Below are 27,866 nucleotides of genomic sequence, written 5' to 3' on the forward strand. Positions count from 1 at the left end.
TGGATTTTGTCTTTTCCTGGTAGATAATGAGAGTTTGATTTGATTTGATTTTCAGGATGGACAGTTATTCAGACCAGTAGCTGGTAATGTTATCTGTATTCAGTATGTCTCTAAAACATCCTTGACTTCTCCGGAGAAGGATCTGAGGGGTGATAAATCTAACCCTTTAATGTCTGCAGCTAAGCCCCTGGCCAGCCTGCCCCTGAGGGCTGGTGGAAAGAAAAGCCAGCGGCATTTCTAAGGTGCAGACTTTTCCAGGTACACACTGTGCTGCAGGACTCATCACCCCGAGCCCTTGCCCTCCTGTAGGCTTGACATCTCACATTCTCTGCATTTGTGTTTCAGGTGAAGGGGGACCACCCCAGGGCATTGGGGGAGGGGGGGGGGGGCATGTGCCCCCCCCCAGAACTGCTGCAGCAATTTGCAGGGGAAATAGAGGCATCCCCCCGGCAAATGGATGTTAGATGAAGGTGAAATCTGATTTGTGGTCTAAGCAGGATGGCTATCAGTTGGAGGAAAGCTCCACTGAACCCATTTTAAGATTTCAGAGGCTGACCAGTAAATGTGACAGAATCAGTGAAGCCCTTTCCACCTAGCCAGTGTAAACTGCACACTCCGACCCCCTAGGAGCTGGTTATATCTTTTGCTTTATCTAGAAGTTTAATTTTATTTTAGCTGAAACCTCTCCTCTGATAAATATGGGATGGCAACCCTCCCACTCAACATTTTTCTTCCTGTAGAAGATTAACATGAATAATTTCATAGCTGGAGATCTTAAGCCTCTGTGCAAGTTGCCCCTTAAAAATAAGCAGCCTGTCCACAGCGCTGGGAAGCAGGGCAAACAGCGAGAACAGGTGAATATCTGGCTTGTTTGGAGGAGACTGGAGGCAGGAGGGATCTCACAGATGATCCAGAAGGCTTGTTTTGGCTCCTGGTCTAAGAGACCTTGGGGATACCTTGTTTCCTCCAAAGACCACCTCTGCGGACGCTGCAGCCATGCACACTGCATGGTCGCAAGGAGGCTGAGCTTTCTGCAAGCTCACTGCTGAGAAACTGGAACACTCTTAATGCTGCCATGAGGGCACGGTTGAGCTGCCTTCCCTCCAAACCAGACCAGCCTCCATCCTCTGCTGCCCAGCTGCTGGGCATGCTGTGGATTTTGTTTAGGTTGGGTGGTCACAGGTCCTGACTTATATTGCCTTGTAGGATTCATTCCTCCATCTTATGGCTGATACCACTTTGCTCCTAAGATGATATCTGTTGTCCTCCTGCCTCTTGCCAGCTATAGGTCCTTCCTGCAGCAGGAGGGACAGCCAAGAAGCTGTGTCTTAGGAAGGTACACTTGCTTTCCAGGAGTAAACCACAGCCTCAATCTAGATGTACTTTTCTCCTTTGTGTGTGTTTAATTTTCTGTTTGAAGTTGATGTTGCATCAGGGAAAAGCTGACGGGTAAAGGTAGTTAAAGAGTTCCCAAAGGCAAGGTACTTAGGCCGTAAAATTTCTTAGACTGCTTCCTCCCTCTGCAGGTAATTAGTAAACTGCTCACTGACATTATTTGCTAGTAACAGGTTTGAATAACTGCATAGTACTTACGCTGCTTTGGGTTTGGTACCTGATACACTGAAAACCATATGCAGGTAAATATGGAAAATAAATTGCCAGTGCTTGTGGACTATAACTCCAGGTCTAACTGTATGTGGGCTGACTTAATGCCACTTTAAAGGGGAGCTTGTTTATGAGGAGTTGAATGATAGATCTGCAGGAAGGAATTATGCTCAGTGTGTCATATACCTGATAATTGAATCAGGTATTGAATGAGGTGCTTGTAGGGAGGGTGTGTTTAGACAACATCAGGGCTTGGTTTGTCTCTTCACTACCCTGGCTGAAGGCTGGAGCTCCATCCGTAAAAACCCAAAAGCAAGTGATGAATCATCCTCGTCACTTGCAGCTGCTCCAGTGTTGGTGTCTGTTTGGCAGAGGTGCTTTCACCCTGGTTTCTGCTCAGCACTGCAGTGCAATCAGAGCAGGGTGAGCTGGGGGTGGCTGAAGGCTCTCCTAGGACACAGAAAAGCTGGTGGCACACCCGCTTGTGCAGGGTCATGCATTCCCTGGGATGCAGAGCTGTCAGCCTCTGTTTCTGGTTATGCTGGCAGACTTGCTCTGTGCTAGTGCATTAAGTCCAGTAGAAATTGTTCTTTCCCAGGGTAGAGAGACCGTCCACTTCTGCCAAAACTGTTTCTTTGCAATTAGCTCCAAAGAGAAGAGCCCTTAGTGCAGAGATAAAACAACAGTGGGATGAGCAAGATATTTGCTCTTTTCCTCTGAAAGCCCTTTGTTTTCAGGAAGGATGTGGCTATCGTCTCATAATTAAGTTCTGGAAGATTGTCTGCATCTTTAGACGGATGTTGTAGTGAGGAGACAGGGGTTTTTGATCTTAAAATCTACAAACATTTAAGCATGTTTGGGCCATTTATAAATTGTTGTAAAATATAAATCTTTGGGAAAAGGCTTAATGCAGCAGTCATTAATACCGACATTAGGTCAGTGCACAAAAATCCAAGAGTGTAGCAGTAACTTTCCGGTTTAATTTTGACATTATCTCTTAAAAATATTTTTTCTTACTTTTTAACCAGAAGCACTAACCTTTATATTCACAGATGTAGGCATTGTTATATGGGACTGGGAGGGACTTCTGGAGTGTCTTCAGTTCAGCTCTAAGACAAGACCAAGTTCATCTACTTCACCCTTGAGAAATAATTGTGTAACCTCTTCTTAAAGATTTCCCTTCCACAAAGATTCCCCCCAGCCTTCAAAGAAAAAAAATCACATGTCAGGCCCTGGGCTGTACTCGTTATTCCAATTGAGGCCTTACCAACATTGAAGAGAAAGAAAGGAATAATTGCCTGTCTTATTAATGCAGCCTGTGAAATCTGCCTCCTGTTCATTAGCATTGCTTTGCAAACTCCTGTTTAGTTCAAGATGATTCCTAACACTTTTCTGCATATTGCTGCCTGACTAGTTATAACTGACGTTGTACTGTGTATTTGATTTTGCTTTCCTTGGTGTAAGGATTTGCATGTGATAAAACATTTTGGATCATGTCAGACAAGAAAGATATATATCAGAAGCAAATATAGCTTTGAAAGTCAATGTAGTTTCTAATGTACAGTCAGGTAGTCTGTGATAGCTGCTCTGATAACAGTGGAGAGATTTTACATCAGTTTGGTAGGCGTTATATATTTTGTTTCTAACAAATATTAGTGACTACGGTAGATACTAATTTTCAGTTAATGAGGTTCCTCTTGTTTCCAGTACACAACTGAAGGTGAATTTATTTATATTCCAGACCATAGGAAATTTTGTGCATTTATTGGTACAGTAATTTGGGGGTTTGTGACATCCAGGAGAAGTCTATGAGACAGGATATATGTTGATTAGCAGTGTCTTCTCATGGAGTACAATTAGCTTTGTACCTGTTCTGACATAATCTCCCATTAATACAAAAACTTGAGTATAATGATAGGTTCAGCTTTGTGATACCAGCCTGGGGAGAGAAATTGCCCCCAACAAGTAGTACTATTTTAAATGTGGTTAAAAGAAATTTTCAACACTTGAAGAAGCTATGTGAGATAGCTTAGGACTCATGGAGCTTTTGTTCCATTTATGGGTGTAAAAACACCCTGGGTATGTGCAGATGGGGGTGTTAACCAGCTTCAGACAGCTGCAGTGATTCTAAATAGGAATAGGATGGGTCACAATAATTTATCAACAGACTTGTTTTCAGTCTCCTGTTCTAGGCTGAAGAACCCCTTTGTGCAATAGCATAATAATCAGTGGGCAGATGACTTTGACTCTCTCACTCTCAGGGGCACATGAATAAGACCTAATGAAAATAGCAGGGAGACAAAGAGCGATAGCTACTTCATGCTGCTAGCAAAGAAAGTCCTTTCTAGCCCTCCACATGTCTGTAATAGTCCACATCTACAACACACTGCACAGGGCCAACAACTGTAAACAACGTTATCGGAGGACAATGTGAGCTGTATGCGTGTTTATTCCAGATAAATTAACACAGGCCTGTTCTTCACTGGAGCAGAGAAAATAAAGCAATTCTTTGTCACTCTGTGAAAACCTGATTTGAAAAAGCAATTTTAACTAAGAATGTCTGGAAATTGAATGTTAGTGGTGATTAGAGGCTGATCTTCCACTGTCTTATCTTTCACTGTCATCCTCTTTGCTGCCTAGAAAGAGGGACAGTATCTAAATATGCTGCTCATGAGAAATGCAAAGGAATGTAGAGAGATGTAGATCCAGTTGAAATTGTTGGTATGGTGTCTTCATAGCCTCTAACAGAGATGTTAAAAAAAATAAAAATGTTTAAAACCTGCATCCAATAGTAAGATAAATGGACTGAGAAAATCCCTCACTACTGCAACTAAACATCTTTAAAATGCCATGTTTGTCCCCATAGCAAAGCTCCAGCTGCATGTACTGAAATAAATGGGATGTTTGCCTGATAGGTCTTACTAGCTGCTAGTAGGACTAGACACAAAACACCCAGTATAAAATATAAAATATAGGTGCAAAAATAGTTCAATTTTAGGAAGTATAGCTGTGATAGATGTGCCATGCAATAATAGCCTATGCAATGTCAGCCTTACAGAAAATTGTTACTATATTACTATAAAAATAATTTTCCCACTTCTACAAGTTTTATTTTTATTTTTTCCATATTTTTATCCCTGCATTTCCAATGATATATAATTAACAATGATATATAATTGGGTGACATACTAGGAAAAATAAGCCTGAAGAGTGTAGTGCTGAGGTTTGATGCTTTTAAAACACTCCCTGCCAGCCTTGGTTGGCCTGGTTGGGTACATTCCTGACAGGTGCCGCATGACTCACTTTAGGAGTAAATCCTGAGATCTGCAGCTTGTGCTCCCTGGCACACCCATCCACACCCATCCCACAGACGAAAACACTGAAAAGCATTATTTAAGGTATTTTGAAAGCTATGGCTCTAATTATGCTGTTATACAAGTAACTCCTAAGAGTTATCCTGGAAAAATATATCGTGCCCTCATTGCTTAGGTACTCAAGAGAGGATGTGAAACTGGATCATGTATGAGGTAATAACTGAGATGTGGATAGTATGGTATGGAGGAACACCAGAAGCGCTCTACTTGTTCAGCCTAGGAAAGGGCAAGAGGATCTGCGATCACTTTCAGTTAGATGAATCAGGTTAAAAAACACCACGGAAAACTATTTTAGTTCAAATAAAAAGCTGTCATGAGGAAAACTAGATGTAAAATAGTCAGAAATCTAAAAAGAAAATAAAAGCACAATTTCTAACCTTATCAGCTGTGGAACAAATGGCATAATCGGACAAAACTCTGCCCATTCTTCGTTTAGGAAAATTTGAAGCTTTTTTATTATTTTGAAGAATGGTAAGTGCAGCAGTTCCTGTGGGTTTAAAAAACATTCACTGTTTATTGAAGAACCTTCTATGCTCAAGGGACCGATCTACTTAACATGAATAGGTCTGCAGCAGTACAGCCTTTAGTTGTGTCACAGTTCACTTTGAATAACAACCTTGCCACTCTTTGGAATGTGTGGGAAAACTTCCACTGGCTGTACTTACAGCCCTTTAATGTGAATTAGGCAATAGAACATCCATTCCTTTTCAACTTTGCAGCCCCGGCTGCATTTCACAGACAGCTCGAAGCAGGCAAATGTGCAAGGACTTCTGTGGCTGTGCCCACAACCTGGCAAACAACTCATAGTAAACAATCCATTAAGCTTCCCACCCACCCACACCCACCCCCCTTTTTATTGTGAATTATCTGTGAACAGATGGTTATAAAGATTTAATTCAGCCTTCAGAATTACTTCATAAATGTTTTTATACCCCCCAAAATTCCAGTCTGAAGCATTTGCTTTGACTTTGCCTTGTCTGTTCATCCCAATGGGATGAGCCCTCTCTCTGCTTCCTGGTTAGGAAGGCCAGAGGACTAGGAAGTGATGCTGCAATGTATAGCCCAAATGTAGAAAAGCCAGATGTTGAAAGTGTCATGGTCTGCATTTCCAGCTTTTTGGGAAAGAGAGCCCTACAGCAAGTTGTACTGAAGCATTGCCAAAGCCTCAGTGTAAAGCCCAGTTATGCACAGATTGAGAAGCAGTAGTAGTAAAGCTAAAATCAACGGACAACAGCAGCTACACAAGCAAGCATATGCCATGGTTGTCTTTCAATATTGTCTTTTACACTACTGTAAATTTTAACTTAATTTCATTCAATTAATATATATTACTGTTGTGTCTATCTAATATTTCAAGACAGAACTTCATTTACTTTAAATTTAAGTATGATTTTACTATGCTTACTTCAAGTTTTTTTTTTAATTGGAGTGCCTTTCCATAATAAAGGAAAGCAAATTATTTGGCTTGCTATCTTCGAGTTATTCCCTAGAAATTAAACTAGTGTATTATGAACAGATACTCTGGAAGTAAATACTCAAAGTAACCCTCTCGTGATTATTTTTAGGTTGCTAGGGACCATGCTACTAATTACTTCTTTTTGGCTATCAAGGCTGTATCTGAAAATTGAGCAGTGCATTTACAGATATTTCCCCCCACCCCACCCCCCAACTAAAGGAGAATGCACCATAATTTGTGAAAGACGATTGGCGTGCAGGGAATCACCTTTCTCTGTACAGCACAGTGCTCAGAACAATTATACACCTGAGCGGTACTATAGCAGACATGAGTAGCAATGGTGTGTTAAGTAGCCTATTTAAAAACACAGCCAATGTCATATGAATAATTTCCTTCTCATTTGTCACCAGTCACTGCAGGATTGGAGATGCAGGAACTTCTCTGTAAAGGCAGGTCCTCCAGAGAGCTTGCCTGGATGCAAGGCTCAGAGAAGGGGTTTGGGCTGCAGCGGGCACCTGGCAGTGGCTGCCCTGCAGCCTCCAGCACCCCGTGCAGGTGCAGCCAGCATGGGCCAGCCTGCTCCTGACGTGACTGTCTGTCTCGGGTATTTTGGTCATGTGGGTGACTGTACGGGAAGTACTTCTGGCTGTGATCTTGAGTCAGCCTGCTTCTGCCTTGGCTTCCAAGTTAGTGTATATATAATGAACGCCATTGTGGATGGAGGAAAATGATGTGTGATTTCACAACGAAGATTCCGGCCTTTTTACAAATCTGATTTGTGATTTGTAAAAGCAAGGAAATAGTTTTGGGTAGCTTGGTGTAAATCATGTTAAGTAAGCCTAGCTTACATCCACTATACCTAGGCAGAGACGAAGACCTTTTTCTGTGCAGCTCTGCACATCTTAACATCGCCCAGTGCTCAGCGCCGTGCCCCGAGGGCTGCCCCGTCTCATGCTGCTGTGCTGAGCTCTCAGAAATCACCAGGGTCTCGCCAGCGCTGGGAGCAGCCTGGCAGCTGTGCCCACAGCACTCTGACTGGTGCAAGTGCAGCTACACCACACTGGCAGCTGCCTGTCTTGCTGTGGACGTGCTCCTAAAAGCTGGGCTGGTGGAAGCACAGCTGTAACTCTGCAGTACAGGAAGATCTACTTGTTTTGCTGTGCGAGTTGGGTATCGTGCCTCTTACCACCACAGTTAGGCTGGCAGGGGTAGGGATGGGAGAGGGAACTGTCCAGGTAGTGGGATTAAGAGACAGCCCCCCTGTCTGTGCTCGGTCCTGGTGCAGTCTCAGCACAGCATTTTACTTACAACTTCTAATACCGAGTGCAGCATTTAGAGACACCTGGGGGCAGGGGGGGAGGGAACGTTTTATGCATTGTTGAATTCCTGATTTGTATAAATACTACTGGGAGATAACAGCCAAGCTTTAAAGAGAGCCTGACTCTCCCCAGTGGTTAGGCTAGTCTCAGAAGAAGTGGGAGACCTTGGTCCAGCTGCTGCTTGACATCTTAGCTTAGCAGGACATCTTGATACCCAGGGCTTAGCAGGACCCTGGCTTCAGCTGCTCAGCCCCGTGCACTCTCTCTGCTAAATAACTGCCCACTGCAATGGGTCATCCCCTGCCCTCACCCCAAAATACCAGATAATCTCATGATCCTCAGAGCTTGTACAGCAGATGCAAGAAACCGAGGCCATGCAGCCTGGGAAGCCTCTGGATTGCAGTTTATCTGAAACAGATATGTTTTAGTTCAGAGAACTGGTGCTTTTCTATTGATTACAGCTCGCATGTCCTTTCTTGGCCATAATGAAGCTAAGGATGAATGCTTTTGATTTAAAGTTTGAAGAATGCAATTGGCTCTGAAGCCTAAACCCATATTTCCACAGAAATGAAGCACCTTTCCCGTTGGAGTTCTTCAAAAGGGTCTAATGGCATCATTTTCCCAAAGTTACACAACATTAACTGTGTATGTTTTTTCCAGAAATGAAGGGAAATTGTATGAACATCTAATGCAATTAATTGATATAAATATGCCTTGTGGCAATAAAAAAAAGCAAATAATGTTCTTCCTTAATGTAATGAATCAGTTAAGAAATTGTAAAGCGCAAATGTATCAGACTTTGAATTTAACAGCATGCACAGGGAAAAATGATGCTGTTAAGAGCCACAGTTGTAGAAATATTTATCTGAGATGGCAACAGAAAAAGAGAAAATAAAACTATAAATAGAATATACTGAACATCAATGTGTTTCATGCCTGAAAATTAAGAAATCAATAACAATACTATGTGATGTGCCAGGCTTAGCTGCTTTTGACATTTCTAGGACCTGAACCTCCAGACTTTCATGTAAACACAGGATTTTATTCATATGAGCATTATCATTGTTGTCAGGGAGACAGTTGCTTGTCTACTGTTGCCACACAGAGTATTTTAATCATCCCTTCTTCAGTCAGAATTTCTACTTTCAAAATAGCAGACAAAGGTTCCTTTTCTCACTTGCTTTGCGTCTAGATAGCGCAGTTAGACAAGTCCTGCATGAGGTCATGTGCGATGAAGGGGAAAAGTCGTCCTCAGAGAGAAGAGAGGCACCTATTATTAGTGTTCCCAAGACACACTGATGTAAGACAAAAATATTGATTTTTCTTTTTTCATTCTTAATGTGTTCTGTGCCAATGCCTGCTATTTTTGCTGTTAGCTTTTCACATTTGCTTGACTGTTTTATTTGTTACATTTTTTATTAAGGCAACAGCCATCTCACACCAAAAAAAGAAAAGAGGAAAAAAAACCCAAAAAAACCAAAAAGCAGCAGACTGGTAGGAAGACTCTCTAGTCTGTTGTAGCTGAATTCAACAGAAACTGCTAAAGACCAGAATGCCACAGAACTGTGGGAGCCCTGACTGCTGCTTATGTGTTTTTATTATTACTGAATAATTTATATTTTGAGGGAAATTGTACAGTCTTTGTCACCTTTTATTTCTTTCTTCTCTATAAATTTAAATTTCTCAATGAGTCAGAATGGAACTGCCATAAACACAAGAGGGATTGTACAATAATTTCAACCCCCGTAATTTAAAATTTGTGTCTATCAATGCAGAATAATTGCTTCTTAAAAGACTGGCACGATTTGCCTGCAAGTTCAGCCTCTTAACCTGACTACTGACTCCCAAAGGCATCTGGGCTGTAATGCAGGCTTTGTATAATTCAGGCCTAAATCAAACACACAAAAAAATACTCTGAAGTGGTTAGATTTGCTTGTCCCTCTGCACTGTGTTAACGTTAGAACCACAGTACATCATAAAACTGTGCTGAGCCATCAGGTGCCACCTCCCCCAGGTTTGCGTGCGTGTGCCTGGGCCAGGCTGGCTGGTTTCGGCAGGCTGAGCAGGGATGCAACCACCCTGCATGGGCCAGGGCAAGGATGTCCTAGTGCGAACTGAGTTACCAAAAGGCAAGTGAGAGATGGCCTCTGTTTTGATCATCATACTTCAACTGCTGCTAACCCATGAGGGAGACATGAATCTTTTTTGTAAGTCAAAATAAATAATGAATGGGCTCCTGGTGAATGGAAATGGGAAATTCGGAGTTTATGTTGGCTTTTGCAACTTGTCCTCCTACTGGCCTCTGGCAAGTCAGATAGATCCTGTCTCCTACCTCTGTTTCTAAAGACCAGTTATTACTTGTCGTGTGGGCATGTTACAAGGGTTGTTCAGCTAATACTTGTGAAATGCTTTGAATGGGAAGTGTTGGACCAAGAGCTTGTTTCTATCTAAATTCTGCTTTCTGCAGTAATTATAAGCAGGTATTGGAGCATTTTTTCAGAGCTATGCAGTAACAACCAACAGCTAGTTTGTGAAGCAGCGTTTTACAGTTTGTTGGATGGGGTTTTTTTTTCCTTTTCAAATTTATTTGAAAGATTTCTCCAGGAAGAGGGCAAATCAGGGAGAATTGAGGAGTCTCACAGGAAAAGCTTACCAAACCTTTAAGGAAATTGTACTAAACCTTGGTATAGATGTCAACATTTCTTTTTAACATTGTATTGGAAAGGAGGAGTTCTAAGGATAAATTATTTAGTTTTTCTTTCAGAGATGAATCTATGAGAAAATGGTTTACTGCCAGCAAAAATCTATAAATTGTGTTATCTGAAGTCATACACAAAGTTGTTCTGTAGGTTATACCAAAGAGACAGACTTGGCTGAAACACCAAGCTGGATCTTGGGGGGTTTCTGGTTGCACTGTGGATATTGCTCTCCGCAATGTGCAAGTTCACTGAGATCGGTTCCCTGTAAAAAGTAATCCTTTTTCTTTGTGTCTGTTGTGTTTATCAAACTGTAAGATTTCTGTGACACAGACTCCCTCCCTTTTTCCCTGTTTGGGTTTTAACAAAATAATCCTACTGCCCAGTATGAAGTGCTCATCTCTGCTCACCTAGCTACAATGTGGCAAACTGGTGCCACAACTAATACCTAGTTGTCATTATAATCTGCACAAGTGTATTACAGGATTCATAGCAGATGAAATTTTTTTCCCTAGACAGTAGACTTCCTTTAAAATTAGGGTAAAAAAACCACATTTGTGCATAATTGAAGCTGTCTCTATGTTTAGTTTGGATTTGATGAGCAGATTCTTTGGGAAAACATGTAAATTGGGGTAGGGACTAAAACTACACAAAATTAATCTTTCATCATTCTGTTAGGGAAACATTTAAATGAAAGGCAAGGAAAGATCTGATAAGGAATGAAATCTTAATGTTCCATTTCAGGTGGAACAAAACATTTCAGATTAAATGACCAGGCAAATATCAAAACTGGAAAAAAAAAAAAAAAATCACTCCCTATTTTTATATGTCAGCTTTTTCTAGAAGTACAATTTCCTTCCTGTGGCACCCTGGCATAACTTCTGCGTGGTATTCATTTTGATTAGCACCTCTGGGCAAACTTGTGCCCAGGTTCCAGGTGTAATTTATTGCTCAAGCAACAAGAGAAACCAATGCTCTTTGCAAACTACACAGCTTTAGTTATCCTAAGTGTAATCCATCTCATTGTTCGGCAAAATTTTCATTATATGGTTCTGAAACTAATAATATATTCAACAGAATGTCTTCCCAAGTGCATGCAGTGGTATATGCTTTTGTAGATTTAATATAAACTAAGCCTACTTTCAATAAAAAGCCAGCACAATTTTCCAAGCCAGTGGGGACCCACATATTGTGTAAAAGTGTAGAATGTCAATAAGATAAACTTGGCAGGACCATTAATTTCCATCCCAGTATAAAATCCAGTTTTGCTGATTATGAGGGTCAATAAGGAATTCTGAAGTCTCCAAACAACTGTATTTTTTTCTGTTCAGAGTCTGTAAGACTGGCAGACCAGGAAAGTAATGGTATCTGTACCTCATGATGTAACCATATTTTACAGTGCAGCCTAAGCACTACATCTTAAAGTCATTGTTGTCTCTTACTAGGCTAGATTCTTCTCCTAATTACACTGGCATAAACAGGTGTAGCTTAATTGAATTCAGTTGAATTGAATAATTGCTGTGAGAAGAAAGTAGATCTCACTGAATTCACAGTCCAAGCCAGTGCAGTCCGAAACTGTGCAAAGTGCTGAATGTTGTCAGTTCCTGTAGAAGTTCGGCAGAGTTGTGTTCCACTGGTGTCAAATGCCTGTTTGGTGCACATTCATAACCTGCTAACTCAAGTGTGCATTTTTGTGTGATGTTCTGTAAGCAATAGAAATGTATAAAGTTTAGAAATTAGATGAATTTGCTCAGCTACCAACAGAATCTAGTCCCCTTAATTCTTTTGAGAAGCACACTAGCTTAGGCACTGCTGCAAGGGCTTCTTTCAGGAGTGCTTACGGCATACAGCTTGCATTTGGGACCCGATCCTTTGGGTTAGCCAGCTTCAGGTATGGACCAGTCCATTGCTTCCAGGGAGACTTCTTGGAGTAAAAAACTCCTCGGTGAAAGCCAAAGTGGCGTGGGGAGAGACACACAGCAAAAATGATGCACAAAAATGTATTGTTGTCAAATGGAAAAGGAGTATCAGGTAAATCTGCAAGCTGCAGCTATAATTTTTCTTTTAAAATGCTTTAAAAATAGTAGTTCAGACTCACAGCCTCCTTGAGGAGTAGGGAAATATGATCATGTCAGAGACAGTTGCTGCTTGTTTGGGGTCATACCCCTAGTAGCAAAGTGGGGACTGGGAGCTGAAAATCCCAAGAACAGGAAAGGCTTAGGATATTTCTGGTAAAATAGGAGTGAGTCCTCACAAGTCTTTGATTCTTGGTGATTATGAGAAATTTTGCCTTGCAGTTCAGTTTCCTAACTCCAAGGAGTTTTGTTAAGGTAGAAATACACAAATAATTATTATTCATTAAAATTATTGAGGCGAAAAGGTTTACTTAACTGATATTTTACTAACCTAAAAAAAAATGTTAAATTTCTAATGCCATAGAAATATCTGAATGAATTTTTTTATTGTTACTTTGAGTAGTCTTAAGGCAGTGACTTTGAAAAATGAGTATGGCATGACCAGACTTTACCCTTAGTGCTGACCCGTTAGTCCCTCCCTAACAGGCTTGCCTGAAACACTGCAAAGAGCCAGTTAGCTGGTACACTGCTGAATCTAGCTGCTGTGCCATCACAGCACACATCTATTTATGGATGCTCCCCTAAAGAAAGCTTATCAATATACAGTGTGTTCGCTTCTCAGCTGTTCTGCAGCAGCAGCGGTAACCAGGGCTCCTATCACATGGCTGTTGCAAATCCTTTCTTGGGCTATACATATTATGCATGTAATCAACTGCCATTCAGGTTTGCTCATATGACATCCCCTGAGGAAATAAACAGATAAATTATTTACTGTGCAGGCAAGATGATACTGAATACTATGGCAGCTAAATATTGTAGTTATGCTAAGTTCCTGTGAACAGGACATAACTTATTCATAGTCAAAGAAGTGCAAGAACTCTTTCACAAATTTTTGTCAGTCATGATGATTTTCCATGTGTTCTGTACTATAGGAAGCCCTCTTTGAAAGAAGGCAGTAAATTATTTACTGTGCAGGGAGGGTGATACTAAATGGTACAGCAGATAAACCATGTAGCTACAATGAATTTGCATGAGTATGATGTGATGTTCATGAACCATTTATCTATCCTGGCTTCCATTCTAAGCTGGTGATCACTGACAGCCCACATATGCTTTTCAGCTGTGAAACAGAACTGTCTTCTTGAGAGCAGACACAGGTTAGCCCTTTGAAATCTGCAGCACCTTCACATCTGTCCAATAAATAAGATATTCTTGCCCTGTAAATCTACAGGAGGTTTCTAAGTCATTATGATGTCTCCAGATAATGCTGTGACTTTTTAATGTGTTGTCATCTGGGGCAGGCCCTGCCTCTGGTGGGCAGAGACTTAATCATCTCTCTGCAAGGTGATATATGTGCTGCTGAGTGATGGCTGCAGGACACGGTGCTCTCAGGGGTTGTTTTGAGGTGGAATTGCGCCCTGCAGCTTATGTACAGAACACTTTGTACACGGTATAGTCTGTCATAGACACTGATATAATGTGACATATTGTTAACCAGAATTCCTCTTTAAAAAGGGAGAGAGAAGAGAAAAATACTGGCAATGACAGCAGATGGCAACTTGAATACTGTAGTAAGTGGACTCAAGTACTCACCAACTACAATGACAGAATATTCTTTTTGAACACCAGACTCTTTGGAGAGCTGGAAAGGCTTGTCATAAAAAAAAAATAATAATAAATAAATCTCCTTTCTTTTTATACAGCAGTGTTTTGAGGTGTCTGTGATGATTACTGTGGTTCCTGTGCCGTGTTCTAGGGCACCTGGAGCCTGGTTCAAGGAGGCAACCCTTGCTGCTGCAGCTCCCAAGCCTATGCTTTTGGCCCTTAGTAGGGGAAGGGTGTGAAATATCATGGTCATAACATTTTTAAGGAATGAAACAAGGATGAAAATTCACTTTCTGCTTCTTCATCCTTAGATTTCTTCAGCTGCTTGTCTCTGTCTTAAGAACTTTTGCATCTCTTGCCTCCATTCTGTAATGCAGTGGTACTCGTTTGCTCTGGGGGCTAAGAGTACCTGTCTCATGCACAGATGCAAGCAGTGGCACAGCGAAGCTGGGCGACTTGCCCTGAGCAACATAGCTGGTGACTATCTCTAGTAACTGGACAAACCTCCTTGCCTTCTGCAGTGCTGCTGAGGGAAAGAACTTGTCATCCTCTTTATAATTTAACATGGATATAGCAGCACAAGAACAAGTGCAACTGTAAATCGGAGTATGTTTACCTGCAGAGAGTTAAAATCTACTTGTCCCCTTCATTCATGTAAGCCTATATATAAATGCGTTTCTTGAAGGCAAATTAGATATCATAGCTAATTTATTCTACATACTACTTATTAGCTGTGCTAATTCCCTTAACTCACCCCACCACATTTCTCCTCTTTGCCTCAATCTGTTTTGATCCTCTCAGCTCTGGTTAGAATGAGTTTTACATCATGACTGCTGTGTTAAAATACTTTCCAGAAACAGTCCTGTACTTACTCTTGCTTGTGTAGCATTTCTCTCTTACAGCACGTAGGTTTCGTGGTTTGATTTTACATGACAGACCCTCTTGCAAGTACAGCGGGTTTTGATTTTGCATTACTGTGCCTTATAATTTCTGGAAGCAGATGTATTTGCTTGCTTGTCTCCTACTTTTATTCAATAAAACTGCCCCTTGATTAAAGCTTACTCTGAAGCCCTGAGCCAGCCCTGTGTCTGGAGGGACTCTGCAGGCCTTTCCAGGAGGCAGAAGGAAAACCTGTCTTGCTGATTATTTATAAGGGATGATGCCATTTGAAGTAGAATAGCAGACTATGTAAAACGATGCTGAAGTCATTTAGCAAGAAGTGCTATGACAACACCTCATACCACGCGGTACACTGAGGAAAATAATGTTCCCTTTTCCTGCTTTGGAAGTTGTATACTGATTTTGCAAATGCATTTGTTGTTCAGTTTTGACATTTGGCATTCAGTATGAATGTCTTGTGCAAGCAGATTTTTCCCAGCAGATTTCTGAGGAGCTATATGCTGCTCATTCACCTTTAGGTGCTCCTGCATCTCAGCTGTGGGATGCCACTCCAGGTTGTGTCCATACATGGTTTACAGTGGGACTCTGCACCTGGGAGCTTTGTCCACCTTCCCACAGGACTGAAAACTCCATTTTGATTGTAAGGCTGCTCCTTGCTTCCTATTTCTAAGGGAGCTTGCTAAACTTGCAGTATGGAGTTGTTGGCGAAGTGCTATACTGTCAAAATTTAATTGCTGTAACCAGTGAGAGCTAACCTGTGGCTCTCCTGGCAGATGACAGGCTGCTGGGGAAGAGGTCACCCTGGCAACGCCGTTTGCAGGTACCTGCTGAGGGTGGCTGATGAGAGCTCATCAGGGAGCTCTTGCAGTGCAGGAACGGGTTCTTGTAAAAGCAACTGTGGCTTTTGCTCTCTTGAGCTTTTTCCAGCAGTTCAGTAAGAAACCCAGAGAGGCCAAGGAAATCCTCCTTTCCCTAAGACTGTCAGAACCTCAGGGACTAGGAAAGGAAAGGAGAGTTGGTGATAACCGTAGCTTTTCCAAAGAGTGTTGTTTCTGTGATGACCTGTCACTTTACCTCTTTGGTAAAAGCCATGGAACGAATACAAAATACCATGAAAAGTGTTTTGGTTTGCAGCTATTAAAATTTTTCTGCAGATTTAGCTGGAAACCAAAATCACCCTCCAGTGGGAAGATGGTGTTAAAGCACAGTGGGAGTCTCGGTCTCTGCTGGGACACAGCTGCCTGGGGATGCAGCAACCCAGCATCTCACAGTATTGGGGAGAAGCCAAAGTGAAATACTCAGCCACTGTCACCATAGCAGCATGGGCAGGTCTTGTGGGCTTTATGTTCAATACCTGGGGACAATCTGATCTTTATAAACTGTAGTTTAGAATTTTCTAACTGTGTGTCAATTTTTGTTTTGCTTTTCTGCTTTTTTGGTTTTGGTTGTTTTTTTTTTATAGCTACATAGGTGTTTGTCTCACATTTTTGCAAGTAGGGCATCAGAAACCTGATGGGAAACCTGAGGACTCTTTCACAGCCATGAACCATACAACACACTGTTTTCTAATCGGGTAAATTTTATCCTTTTGGACAAAGTTTGACCCTTCTGTAGTGCAAAGCTGTTAACCATGATCACTCCCTCAAGGATATTAGTCTTTCAGCCAAGACTAGCTTTGAGCTATTTCTCTAGAAACGGGGTTAAACCAACACAGAATCTCAGCATCAGGGCCGGGCACCTGTGTGGCTGCTATTTCAAAAGCACCTTCAGCTTCAGAGCAGAGACCACAGTGGCCCAGTGGGACACTTCAAGGAAAATCCACACTCTGGAGCAGAGCCTTTCTCATCCTTCAGATCTTGTTTGTCAGGAATCTGCCACTCCTTCACGTCTGCTCTTACAATAAAACTGCAATTAGAAAAGCTGGTTGGGGTGTGAATTCATATTGGCAAAATATTCCTGTGGAAAAAAAGCACAACCCAAGAAAACAAGTAAAATCAATCATTCCTATGCCTGTTGGGTGCACGTCCCATCTGCTGCCTGACTGAGCAGGTCAGGTGAGGAGAAGACAGGGCTGGAGGTAAATTTTCATAGGTACAAGTGTCACCTGTGCTTAGCTGGCAGATGCAGCTGGGCATCTCTTGCTGTTTGCCTAATCTGAAAATGTCCCTCTTAGATCTAAAATCTCTTGCTGTGTTTAATTTACAAAACACTCTATTAATATTACCCCCAAATTCTTCTAATGGAATTACTTAAGCTTCAGTTTTGATTCTTACCTGTCTGTAGAAATGCAACTGGAGAGATAATTTTCCAGCACTTGAGACAAAAACTACTGGCTTGATTCTAACATGTAATTTCTAAGCAAAATGAGTGGTACTAACAGCTCTGATCTATCTAGTCCTTCGTTTAAACACCTTAAAATGTGAACTTTGATACATAGACAATGAATGACAAGTGCCATATTTTAATGAGTTTGCAAGGTAGAACTAAGGAACCATTTGGTCAAATTGGAAGTTATTGCACACATAAAAAGCATGAGCAAGTGAATCAAAAAGGTTTTGTTTTTTAATAAGATCAAAACGAATATATGCCAGAGGCTTTCTGACTTCACTGAGGAAATGTATTTTCATCAAGCAGTAATTTACCACATCCCTTCTTAAAAGGCTAGGCTTTACTCTAATTTTAATCAGGCCTGCAGCAGCAAAATATTTGGTGTGTTAACATTTAGAAAGGGTGTAGTCCAGTAGTTAAACACTAACACAGGAACATACTATTGATGCTACCTTTGTAATTATTCCTCGTAAAGTTTACAATAGCCTAGCTTTCAGTAGTTGAATATTTATTTAGGCAAGGGTATACACAGACTCCAGCAGAAAATGTCTCTTCCATCATGATAAAAAAGAAAATAAATCCATTATGTGCTTTGATTCATGGGCAGAGTGGGAAAGTTCCAAAGCAGACACAAAGCACTGCAACAATTTAAATTGAGAGCATTTCTTGGCAGGCTCCAGTTTTCACAAAAAACATGAGCTAGTGAGTTAGAGCAATTAGTAGCTATGCAAGGATGTCCTCATCTTCAATGAATCCCTTATAACTGCTGCTTCTCCACAAGACCTCATTAAAGCCTCACAGATCTGGAGCTAGGAGGAGATTAGGTTTTTGGACTGGAGTCTTTGCAAGTGCTTGCCAGATGACCGGCTGGTCACACCTCACTAAGACAAGTTGTCATTTACAGGTGGAGTTAACAAAACAGAGCATAGGGGTACCACCAACGCGCTGCAGAGAACTGCTAAAAGGGAGCATAAGAGGACAGAAGAGCCGTGATGTTTGGCGGCAAAGCATTTACCAAAACTTTGTCAAGAGATGTGCAAAAAATAGTCTTTCCTTTGTGGGTACAGTACAAATTTATTTGTGTTATTAGCACAGTGGTTTTTTGCTCTGGTGTAATAGGAGGCTTTTGCAGAAAGTCCTTTCCTGCTGTCCGTCAGGAACTAGCCTGCAAACAGGAATATGTTGCTGTTCTTTGCAGCCGGTGCTGGCTTGTCATGCCTGGAGCTTGTGAAAGGAGATCAGCCTTTTCTGGTCATTGCAGCTCTTCAGACAGCATGAGGGTTGGAGGAGGTGGGCATTCAAGACACCCTGCCTAAAGTTTGTCATGTCAGTTGAAAGTGTGCAGTTGGATTTGAAAAACCACGGGTGAAAAATTTCTGCAACAGCCAAAGGTAACAACAGGCCTTGAAAATAACCTGTGTAGCTTGCTGTTTGCGTGATTGTAGGCCATGGAGAAGAGTGATACTTGAACTAGTCACAGACTTCAAAAGGGAAATATGCTTTGAGTAGTGCCAATTACAGCACAGAATTTTAATCTCAGTTTTTGATCAGAGCATATATTAAAAGAAAAAAAGGGGAAAAGGTTTAAAATTTGGATCAGATGTCTGCCTGCTCCAGCACATGTATTTTGCTGAACTGTACTTCCTAGTCCTTCTGATTTGTTCCTTTGGCAACGAGTGCTACATGCTTTTATTCTACCTCTCTGTTCTGAGTTGTGGCTTCCCAGCTAAAATGCAGACAGCACAGCAGGGTGAAAAATACATGAGAACCTCTTTGCTGCAGCTTCCTGTGACATGCACAAGTAGAAAACTTGATTTACTTGACCAGGCACGCAGTTGTCTGTTGATGTCCTTTCCTTATGATTCCTGGTGTAGGGCAAAGTGCTGATACAACGTTTTCTGATACAATGTTTTCTGACCCAATGTCTAGGATACTTCCTGTGGTATTCCCATGGCTTCTTTATTCACCAATGTACTTTGTTTACACACATTTTAAGTAATAGCATTTTAATTCTCACTTGCTTCCTTTGGCAGTGTTCGCTTCAAACCTCCTGCAGGCAGCATCATAAATCTTGCATAAGGTGCCTCTACCTTTCCTGTTATGGCTTTCAGCAAGTTCAGTGAGTCTGCAGTCACAGTCACTGGTCTTGTGGTGTTAGCTCACTGCTTTTTCTGCTTCAGTGCAGATGTGGGTTCTTGTTCATTGTTCGGTGCAGTAAAATTTCTTTGTTATCTGTCTGCCATAATGTTTTTATTATGGGTGTTCCTCTCTTTCTTCCATCTTTTTTTTCCCCCCATTTTACACTGTCAGTTTAACCGCTGGTGATGATCCCATGGCTTGGCTTGATGACATCCATCCTTGTCTGAAAGCCTGATGGGAGCTCTCCAATTACATCAGGTGTTTTGAAATAATTTCCCAGTTGATGCAGTCTCAGGAGAAAAAAAAGCAATGAACATCATGGTTTGCGTGTGCCCCTACTACATGTCTCACCAGAAAAGGAGGTCATTTTCAGGGTTTATTTTTTGCTTTTAGGCACAAAGCTGCTTTCAAACACAGAAGCACCCCTAATGCTTCATTATGTGCTCACCAGACAGCAGCGTATCAAAGCATACACCAATTTTTGCTAAACATCCTTCCTGTCTCCTGTTCAGTGCTTTCCTGAGCTATTGGGCTTGGGTGCATTTGCAGGAGAGCTGGACTTTTGACAATAATTAACTAGTCATTGTAGGCTAGTCAGCATAAAGAAGCTGCAAGTACAATACCTCTTCAACACAAAACGTATTTCTTCAGGCTGAGAGATGTTTCCGTTACTGTACATTACTACAAAATACTTCTCTCACTTGTTAGCAGTGAGGACCCAGAAACTTCCAGCATGGTATCAGGAAAAGTATCAGAAAGCTGTTGATTTTAGCAATTGACTGGGATTGATTGCCAAGGCTATTGTTTTTAATAGGACTATTTTGTTTGCGAGGGCCTTGGCACTTAGGTAAATCTTATGTTCCCTTCCCTTTCCAATCTCATGTTTATCAGATCTATCCATACACTTAGTATTACTTGGCATTGAGAATGAAAGAAGGCAATTATGGGCAAAAATTACATTGCTAATAGATAGCAAATCATGTTGTCTCCTCATTTTACCTTTAGGCACTACTCTGAGCCGCCTCCTTTTCATGTTAGCTCTTCTCTGCTGTCAGTGTTTTCTTTGTTGAGCCTCCAGATTAACCTTCTTGAAAACTCAGTTTTCTTGTGCTGTATGTAAAATGATAGCAACACAATTATATAATCTGTTGAAAGAGGGCATAAAAATAGAAATAGTCACACCATGTATTACTCACTCATTCATAAAACAAACTACGTAGCTTTGCACCTAAGGATGGCATAGTAAGAGAACAATTACCCTGGATGGTGGAGGATTCTGGCTGAGCAGTTTTCTAGTTACACTTCTCTTGTGAAAGAAAGCACTGAGCAGAGGTGGCTGGGAGAGCTGCAGCAGCACAGCAGACTGCTGCACTGCCAGGGAGAGCTGGGTTGTGCTGGGGGAGGCAGCAGCTACCCTCCCAGTTTCAGCTTGTGCCCTTAATTTTGTCTTTACCCCAACTACATACATAACCAGAAGACCCAATTCTAGCTGCTACAACTGACACACACGTGGATGTCCTCCAGAAAAAGTTAAATTCTACTGTAATCTAATATGACTTTCAAACTATCATAAGCAGCTTATTCTTTTTCTTCTATGACAGTGCTTCTAAGTCATACGAATTTGACAGATAGGATTTTAAGCTGTAAATAATGGAGCAATCTGTACTAAGGTAACTGGAACCATTTAATTTGCCAAGTTTATCAAAAGCCTTTGATCTGCACAGAATTCAGATAATATTTAGGGAAAATAAGGAATCTGGAAGGGGATGGATCTGAATTCGTTTTCTGATGATGTATGTGTCTTTTAACTGGAATATTAAAGAGACCTTTGCTTGTATTAATGAAGCTGGCAAATGAGAACATATTAGGTCTGATTCAAATGCATGACTGCTGCAAAGCCCATCAGAAGATACTGGTGGGAAACCTTTAGTGCAAGAGTCCTCAAACTGTTTAACCAGGGGGCCGGCGCGCGGATGCAGTGGCAGGCAGCCATCTGCGGCTGCTTGGTTTTCCCCCCACCAACCCCCGGCGGGGGGGTCTGTAAATACCGTGGGCCGGATTGAGGACCCTGGGGGGCTGTATCCGGTCCACGGGCCGTAGTTTGGAGACCCCTGCTTTAGTGGGTCATAAATAAAATGGAAGAACATGACACACAATTTCCTAAGTCCCTCTCCAAAATATGGTGAAAAAATATTTGGGCTTATGGGTGAAGGTCAGTTTAAGTTTTAAACTCATACGTTGAAGTTCTTGGGCACCCATAGTGGAACATTATTAAAGTTCTTAATTGTAAAGCCAAATTTTCTATTTCAAGATTTCATGCTCTTTATACACAGTAGCTGCATTTTGAGCCTAATTTCTAAGGAGTAACGAAGTTAGATGAAGGGCCAGAAATGAGTGTTTACACAGAAGCTGGTGGTCATGGCCTGATTACATCAATAATTGATAGAAAGAGGACCAGTCCCAACCCCTGTTGTCTATGGTGGCCAATTCCCAAGGTCTGCTTTATCAGAGCTGAAGAAAAATAAGGACAAATACAACATGCATGTGTCTATGCATACACACACAGATCAAAATGTCAAAGAAATATCAAACATCTCTAAGATTTTTCTAGGTGGCAAATATTCCTTGGCAAGGTGAAAATATTGTTTTGGCTAAAACCAAATCCTACTTTAGGAGAAAACAAAGTAAGGAATTAGAAATATAGAATGCAAAAACTGGGGGGAAATCAAACAGCATAATTAAAAGTTTTGAAATGCAAGAGAGGAGCAGAAAAGATCAAGGTTATCACCATCATTCTGCAAGAGCAGGGAATTTGCTTAGTGACATTTCCAAAAATATGGACTAGTTCTCATTTTGTAGAGAAAGGCAAGAAAAATCTTAAGAAAAAAATTCTGACAGAGAGAACTGGAAAATAAGATTGTAATTAATGTGGTCAGACAAACCCAATTTCAGCCTCTGAAGCAAATTTACTTTTCAACTGAGATGTATATTTTTATCACTTAGCATTACAACATCGAACCGGTAAAGTGCACTTCAGTGAATGATGAACAGGCTAAGTGGAAGGTGCAGATTCTCCATAATCTGAGAGTAAGCATTAGAAATGGGATAACACAGTGACTGGTAAAATATTAAATAACAGGCTGAGCAGAGTATCAAAGGTATCTAACCACTTTACTGAACTGGTTATCGGATTCGTTGGAAGAATACACCTTTAGGAACAAGGATTGCTGGCTATATGTATGGAAAGGGGCACTGTGCCTGTTGTGAATACGACAGGCAACTAAGACAATATTCCATGTGCAATTCCCAATATGTATTCAGCACTGGGAAAAAAAAAAAATCCACAGATGGCTAAAGGAGGCAAAATAAACAGGAAAAAGTGGGTGATACTGTTTTGTATACCTTTGGTAAATTGGTATTGGTGAAGATGATCTAACCATGGTTAAACAGGAGAAAAGAAGAAAAAAAATAATGCAGCAGCTAGGAAACAGCAGAGCGTGGTAAAAATTCCCAAACTGATTTGAGGGGCTAGAGATAATGCCTTCCATGGAGAGCTTTAAGGAGCTCAATCTACTTAGTTTATCAGGGAGAAGCTTCAGGGGCGACTTCATTACAACATATGAATACTTTAATGGGTTCTAACGGGCTCTTGAATCTAGTGGAGAAAGGCATGAATGAGGAGGATCATCAGCTTGAAGCTGCAGCCAGATGAGTGCAAACAATAAGACAGGAACGTTTAACAGTAATAGTGATTTACAACTGGAACAAGTTATCAAAAAAAGTGATATATTTTGCTGAAGCGTCCAGTTCCTTACTGACTGCCTTTCAGCGTAATGTGCTTTAGTCTAACAAGAAGTCACTGGATTCGGGTCTGGCTACAAAATTTACTTGTTTCCCTTCTGGCCCTCTATTTATATCTTTCTAGAATAAATACACTTGTATATTGAGTAATGAACACTAGAAACTTCACTGTTTGGGTATAGCGAAGTCCAGCACATTCTGTTACTGTATAAGTTGAACTGGCTGAAACATTGTTTTATTTTCTGGAAAAACAGGAAAGTTGTAAAGTTAGAAAAAATTCTGAAGCTTCCTTTAAATATGCTTTTGGTAAATTCCTTCTCTGCTCAAAGTTGTGGTAAAAATGGGGTGTCTTCTGACAGTGTATACACTTAGATTTTTATAAAAAATATATTTTCAGAGCAAAGACACTGAGAGGAATTTGATTGAGGCATTGGAGAATCTCAGAGAGTTCCTGATGCATGTGTGCCATGTGGCAAAAGAGGTTTGTGGTATATCAGTTCTCGCATTTCCATGTTAGGATTTACGTCTTCTGAAAGGCCTTGCATTTTTCAACCCCAGAGCCAGGTTACCAAAGTCATGCCTGCTTTTGCAGAGCAGCTGCACTGAATTAGCAACACTGTAGTTTTCCAGTGTTTCTTTCAGTCCTGACCACAATAAACCATCCATTGCACTGAGACCATTTTTACAGTTCCAGACCCATTCACTGACTACTGCAGAAACTGGCAAGGCAGGCAATAATTCATGATAATTGTGATAAATTTCTGTGTCAATATTTTAAAATAAGTGGGCTCAAACTAAGTGCTACATCTTACATAAACCACACATGATGCATGCAGATTGGGAGCTATACCTTGCTACAGGCTGGGAGCTCTCTACTGGTGCTTTGCTGTTCCTTCCCCTCCCTTGCCTTTGCCTTTCTCTCAGGAACACTACAGCACTGCGCCGCGTAGCCTTCACATCACAGTCAACGCTAACTTTTGCTGTGTACACTGTGAAAAGAGAATGCCTGCCACTGCGAACACACTGAAACGTCATTGAGCTGAACCAACAACACCGAGTTAAAAGGGTCCATATTACTGTCCTGAGTTCACTACAAAATGTGCTTGCCAGAGTGCATGTGTGGATGTGTGGAGAGTCAGTCCACAAGCTGAAGCTGATCCAAAAATTAATTTTGTCTCCGTTCAGAAAAGCACAGACTCCATTTTTGTAAACCAGACATATATTAATTTGACAACCCTTCATCTCGCCCAAATTTGGAGCCAAAATTTGCCCCCAGATGTGCAAACACATGCAAACACTATTCCTGGATAAATCAGTGTCAGAGATGCATGTGCTTAAAGGCTGAAAAGGATCTTTGCTGAATAGGCTTTGGGGTACACTCCTAAAACTAGTTATCATTTCATTGCAAGACTGGTAGATGGAGGTCAGCGTGTTTGCAAAGCACAGCACTGCATTTGCTAAGACTGATTGTGGTATTTAAATAAACAAGAATGAGTGCACAACTTTATGGAGTTCGAACATTATGCAGAACCTTCCTGCTAATAAAATTAATGGAGAATAGTTAGCTTGTGCATGAAAATATATGTTAAAAGCAATTATAGGACAGTAAAGTAAATGTTTACAGAGGTTGCAGGGAAAATCTGGCAATAATATCTTGCTCTGCAGAACAGAGATTCATGGCAAAATTGTGTAGCAAATTGATCTATTTAATCTGATTTATGAGTACATTTCTTCTTTAAAAAAAACCAATCAAACAAGCTCTACGAATATGGTTAGAATCAAAATAAATGCTAAAAGGGCAAATATTTATATGGGCTTCAAGTCAGAAGTTTAGCTGTGATGAGGCCAAAATGAACACAATCCAAGAGCCAAAAATCTCTGATTGTATTTAGAACAATAGTTTTAAACAAAATAATCTGATCAATTTACTGTATGAAAACCCACAGGATATATTGGTGCCAACATTCTATGCTTGAAGAGACAGCATGTTTTCAAAGTACTAAATAATGGAGAGTTTTTCAAAAGCATCTTTACAGTGAAAATGAGGACACAGAACTGTTCCTTTGCAGGCAGAGGAAGGAACTCTGCAGTATTTGTGATGCACTGACCACAGCTGCATTCTAGAAACCGAGCACTATAGCTGTGCTTGTGAGTTCAGAAAATGGCTGCCTGTGTGCATTAGGCTCCTCTTGCACGCAATCAGGTCTTTAGATGAAAGATTTTGAGGACACAGTATCGTTCTTTAGTTCTGCCCATGCACAGTCTTTCTTTTTCTTGGCACACAACCATGGAGGGAGATAACGTGCTATGCAGACAAGTAACTGATGTGCAAGTGAAGAAGTATGAATGCTCAAAGCAGGAAAGCAGAAAAACTAATTTTGTCAGCAAAGTAGTTAAATAGTGGTTTGAACCTGAAAGGACCTACAAAGCTTTTTGAACACCCCATGACCTATGCTGAGTGGTGATTCAGTCTTTTAGGAAGATTTCTTCTGCCTTACGTTTTTATTTTTATCACAAGCGAAATACATCTTGGTAGGGCTGAATTTTCGGGTTAGGGTGGTTAGGGGCTCGCAGTTCTGGGACTTCCCCCAGTCCATAAGCCAGAGCTCCTGCCTTGGCGAAGGCACAAGAGAAGATGTTGGGCTCTTTCACCTTCAAGCGCTGCCCTGGAAGACTTTACAGCTGTCCCTTGTCTTCCCAGCTGCGAAGAGCTCCAGCAGCTTTAAACACATTTCTGATATGTGTTTGTTTAACCTTCTCTTTAAACACTGCAGCATTTCTTTCCTGGGTAATTTCTCAAGTTCTTTGCTATCTTCATTGCTAGGAACATTTTTATTTTTTTGTTTGTGAAGCAGGGGGTGGGAAATTTGAAACTGAGTAAAGTGGCTAAAGGTGGCTTCTGACATATTTTTCCTTTTAACGTACTTGCAGCTTGTTTGATATGAGAACCCAGCACAGGGTATTGTTCCAGGATTTGAGGGTCATTCCTCAACAACCTCAGGCCAGCAGAAAAGGCAGTTTCAGAGCAGAAATAAAGCTTATCATTGGCTCAGGTTACCTGTCCTCTGTCTGAACAGTTAGAAATCAAAATTCACAGGCTCCTGGTGCACAGACACAAAATAAACCACAAATAGCAACATGCAGGAGTTTTGTTACTGTCTGGGGAAAAAAAAAAAAAAAGCCAAAATTCCCTCAGAGGGTTTGGACTTTTTTCCTAGTTCTGCCTCGTGATAAAGGCCTCGTACATTAAAACTGACACATAGTCTAAGATACCTTTTCATCCACGGTTTTCTTCTTGTAGACTATGGCAGTGTTTTCAGGCTGAGCAGTGATTTCTTGCCAGAAAAGCAGCCAAAGGTAGGTTTAAGCTTTCATGGTTTGTCTGTTCCTGTTTTCCTCTAGTTTCTGAGACTGAAATAAAAATACTGACCACCCAACTTGAATATTTCTAGGACTAGTGTGTCTTTAAAAAATAACACTAAAAGCACTTTACGTAAACCACAGAGTTTAGCAACTGGTTTTGTTGTTTTTTTTCTTCAACCACAATGTATAAAATGTTTTGACCTCACAATATATTCTACCAGCAGCTGGCTTCATCATTCAAAATATCTCACATTATGTTGTGGGAGGGAAAAAAAAAAAAGGGGGTCATAACAGAGATTTTGAGCACAGGGCTTAAAAGGCTGGGAGTGCTGTACAGGTAACTTCAGCTCTAAATCATTTTTTTTGGGGGGGTCTGCTCAAGGTCAGCAGGTTGTGCAGCTTCTTACATAGCTTATGTACAATGTGTGCCCCAGGATGTACCATTCCATGCAGTTCTTCCATAAAGCACGTGCAGAGAGAGGTGTTTCAGAGAAATCTTATGGTTAGCTAGGTTTCAACGTGCCTGTGAATGGGCAGATGGATTACATAGCACCAAGGACATCATTGCTTGCCAGGCAAAGCAGATTTGTATGCTTCCCTCCCCTTCCTGAGTACCTCCAGGAGCTAGAGAGCAGCGGGGCTAACATCTGCTATACACATGCTTTTTCCTCCATGCAGTGAGGTGAGTGCAGGAGAAAGTGTTGAGGGTTTATAGGTAAGACATCCTGACAAGTAAAGTTGAAGCTGGTGATGTTGCTAGGGTGCGCTCTGAGGAGGCAATGCAAGTGCTGGGGGCAGAGCGGGCAGTGTGCGTGCTGGGAGCACTCACTGCAAGGCTCTTTGCCTGGCAAAGTGGTACGCCTGCGTGCTGTGAGCTCTCCTGTCCCACCACAGAGAACCATTCCCAGGCAGAGGGGTCTGGCTGTTGATGTGGTATAATAGAGAAGTTTGTACATATTGGTAGTTAAATGGTCCTGTTAACACTGCAGAGCATGTTAAATTTCTTTCAAACCCTTCATGCCATATAATTGTCGTAGACGGGTGTGGACAAATTCTTACCTTTGCTTACTGTATTGGTCTAATTTTTCTCCCTTAGCGATGTCTCTGACTTGAGTAGGAGCAGGGCAAGATACTTTATTTTTGAGGAAGGTATTTCTTTGGGATGTATAGTGTTTGTGGGATAACGCTACTTTGACTTGGTCTTT

The 27,866-nt window shown here is 41.2% G+C and overlaps 1 protein-coding gene and 1 long non-coding RNA gene across 2 annotated transcripts in view; one reads left to right on the forward strand and one right to left on the reverse strand.

Annotated features, from left to right (window-relative positions):
- Positions 1–18,489: 18,489 nt before the first annotated feature.
- Positions 18,490–27,866, forward strand: part of PHYHIPL (phytanoyl-CoA 2-hydroxylase interacting protein like) — a 79,615-nt gene continuing 70,238 nt past the window's right edge. Inside the window, exon 1 of the mRNA XM_027785898.2 lies at positions 18,490–18,749. The gene's annotated coding sequence lies outside the window, so the exon portion shown is untranslated. The remainder of the gene's footprint in view (positions 18,750–27,866) is intronic.
- LOC114011992 (uncharacterized) lies at positions 19,666–20,859 on the reverse strand. Its single transcript, XR_003554166.2, has 3 exons — positions 20,756–20,859; positions 20,497–20,607; positions 19,666–19,787 (listed from the first exon to the last, which is right to left on the reverse strand). It is a non-coding gene; the product is annotated as an uncharacterized LOC114011992 (long non-coding RNA).

The sequence above is a fragment of the Falco peregrinus genome, chromosome 1 (genome assembly GCF_023634155.1).
Source record: "Falco peregrinus isolate bFalPer1 chromosome 1, bFalPer1.pri, whole genome shotgun sequence".
Classification (NCBI taxonomy): Eukaryota; Metazoa; Chordata; class Aves; order Falconiformes; family Falconidae; genus Falco; species Falco peregrinus.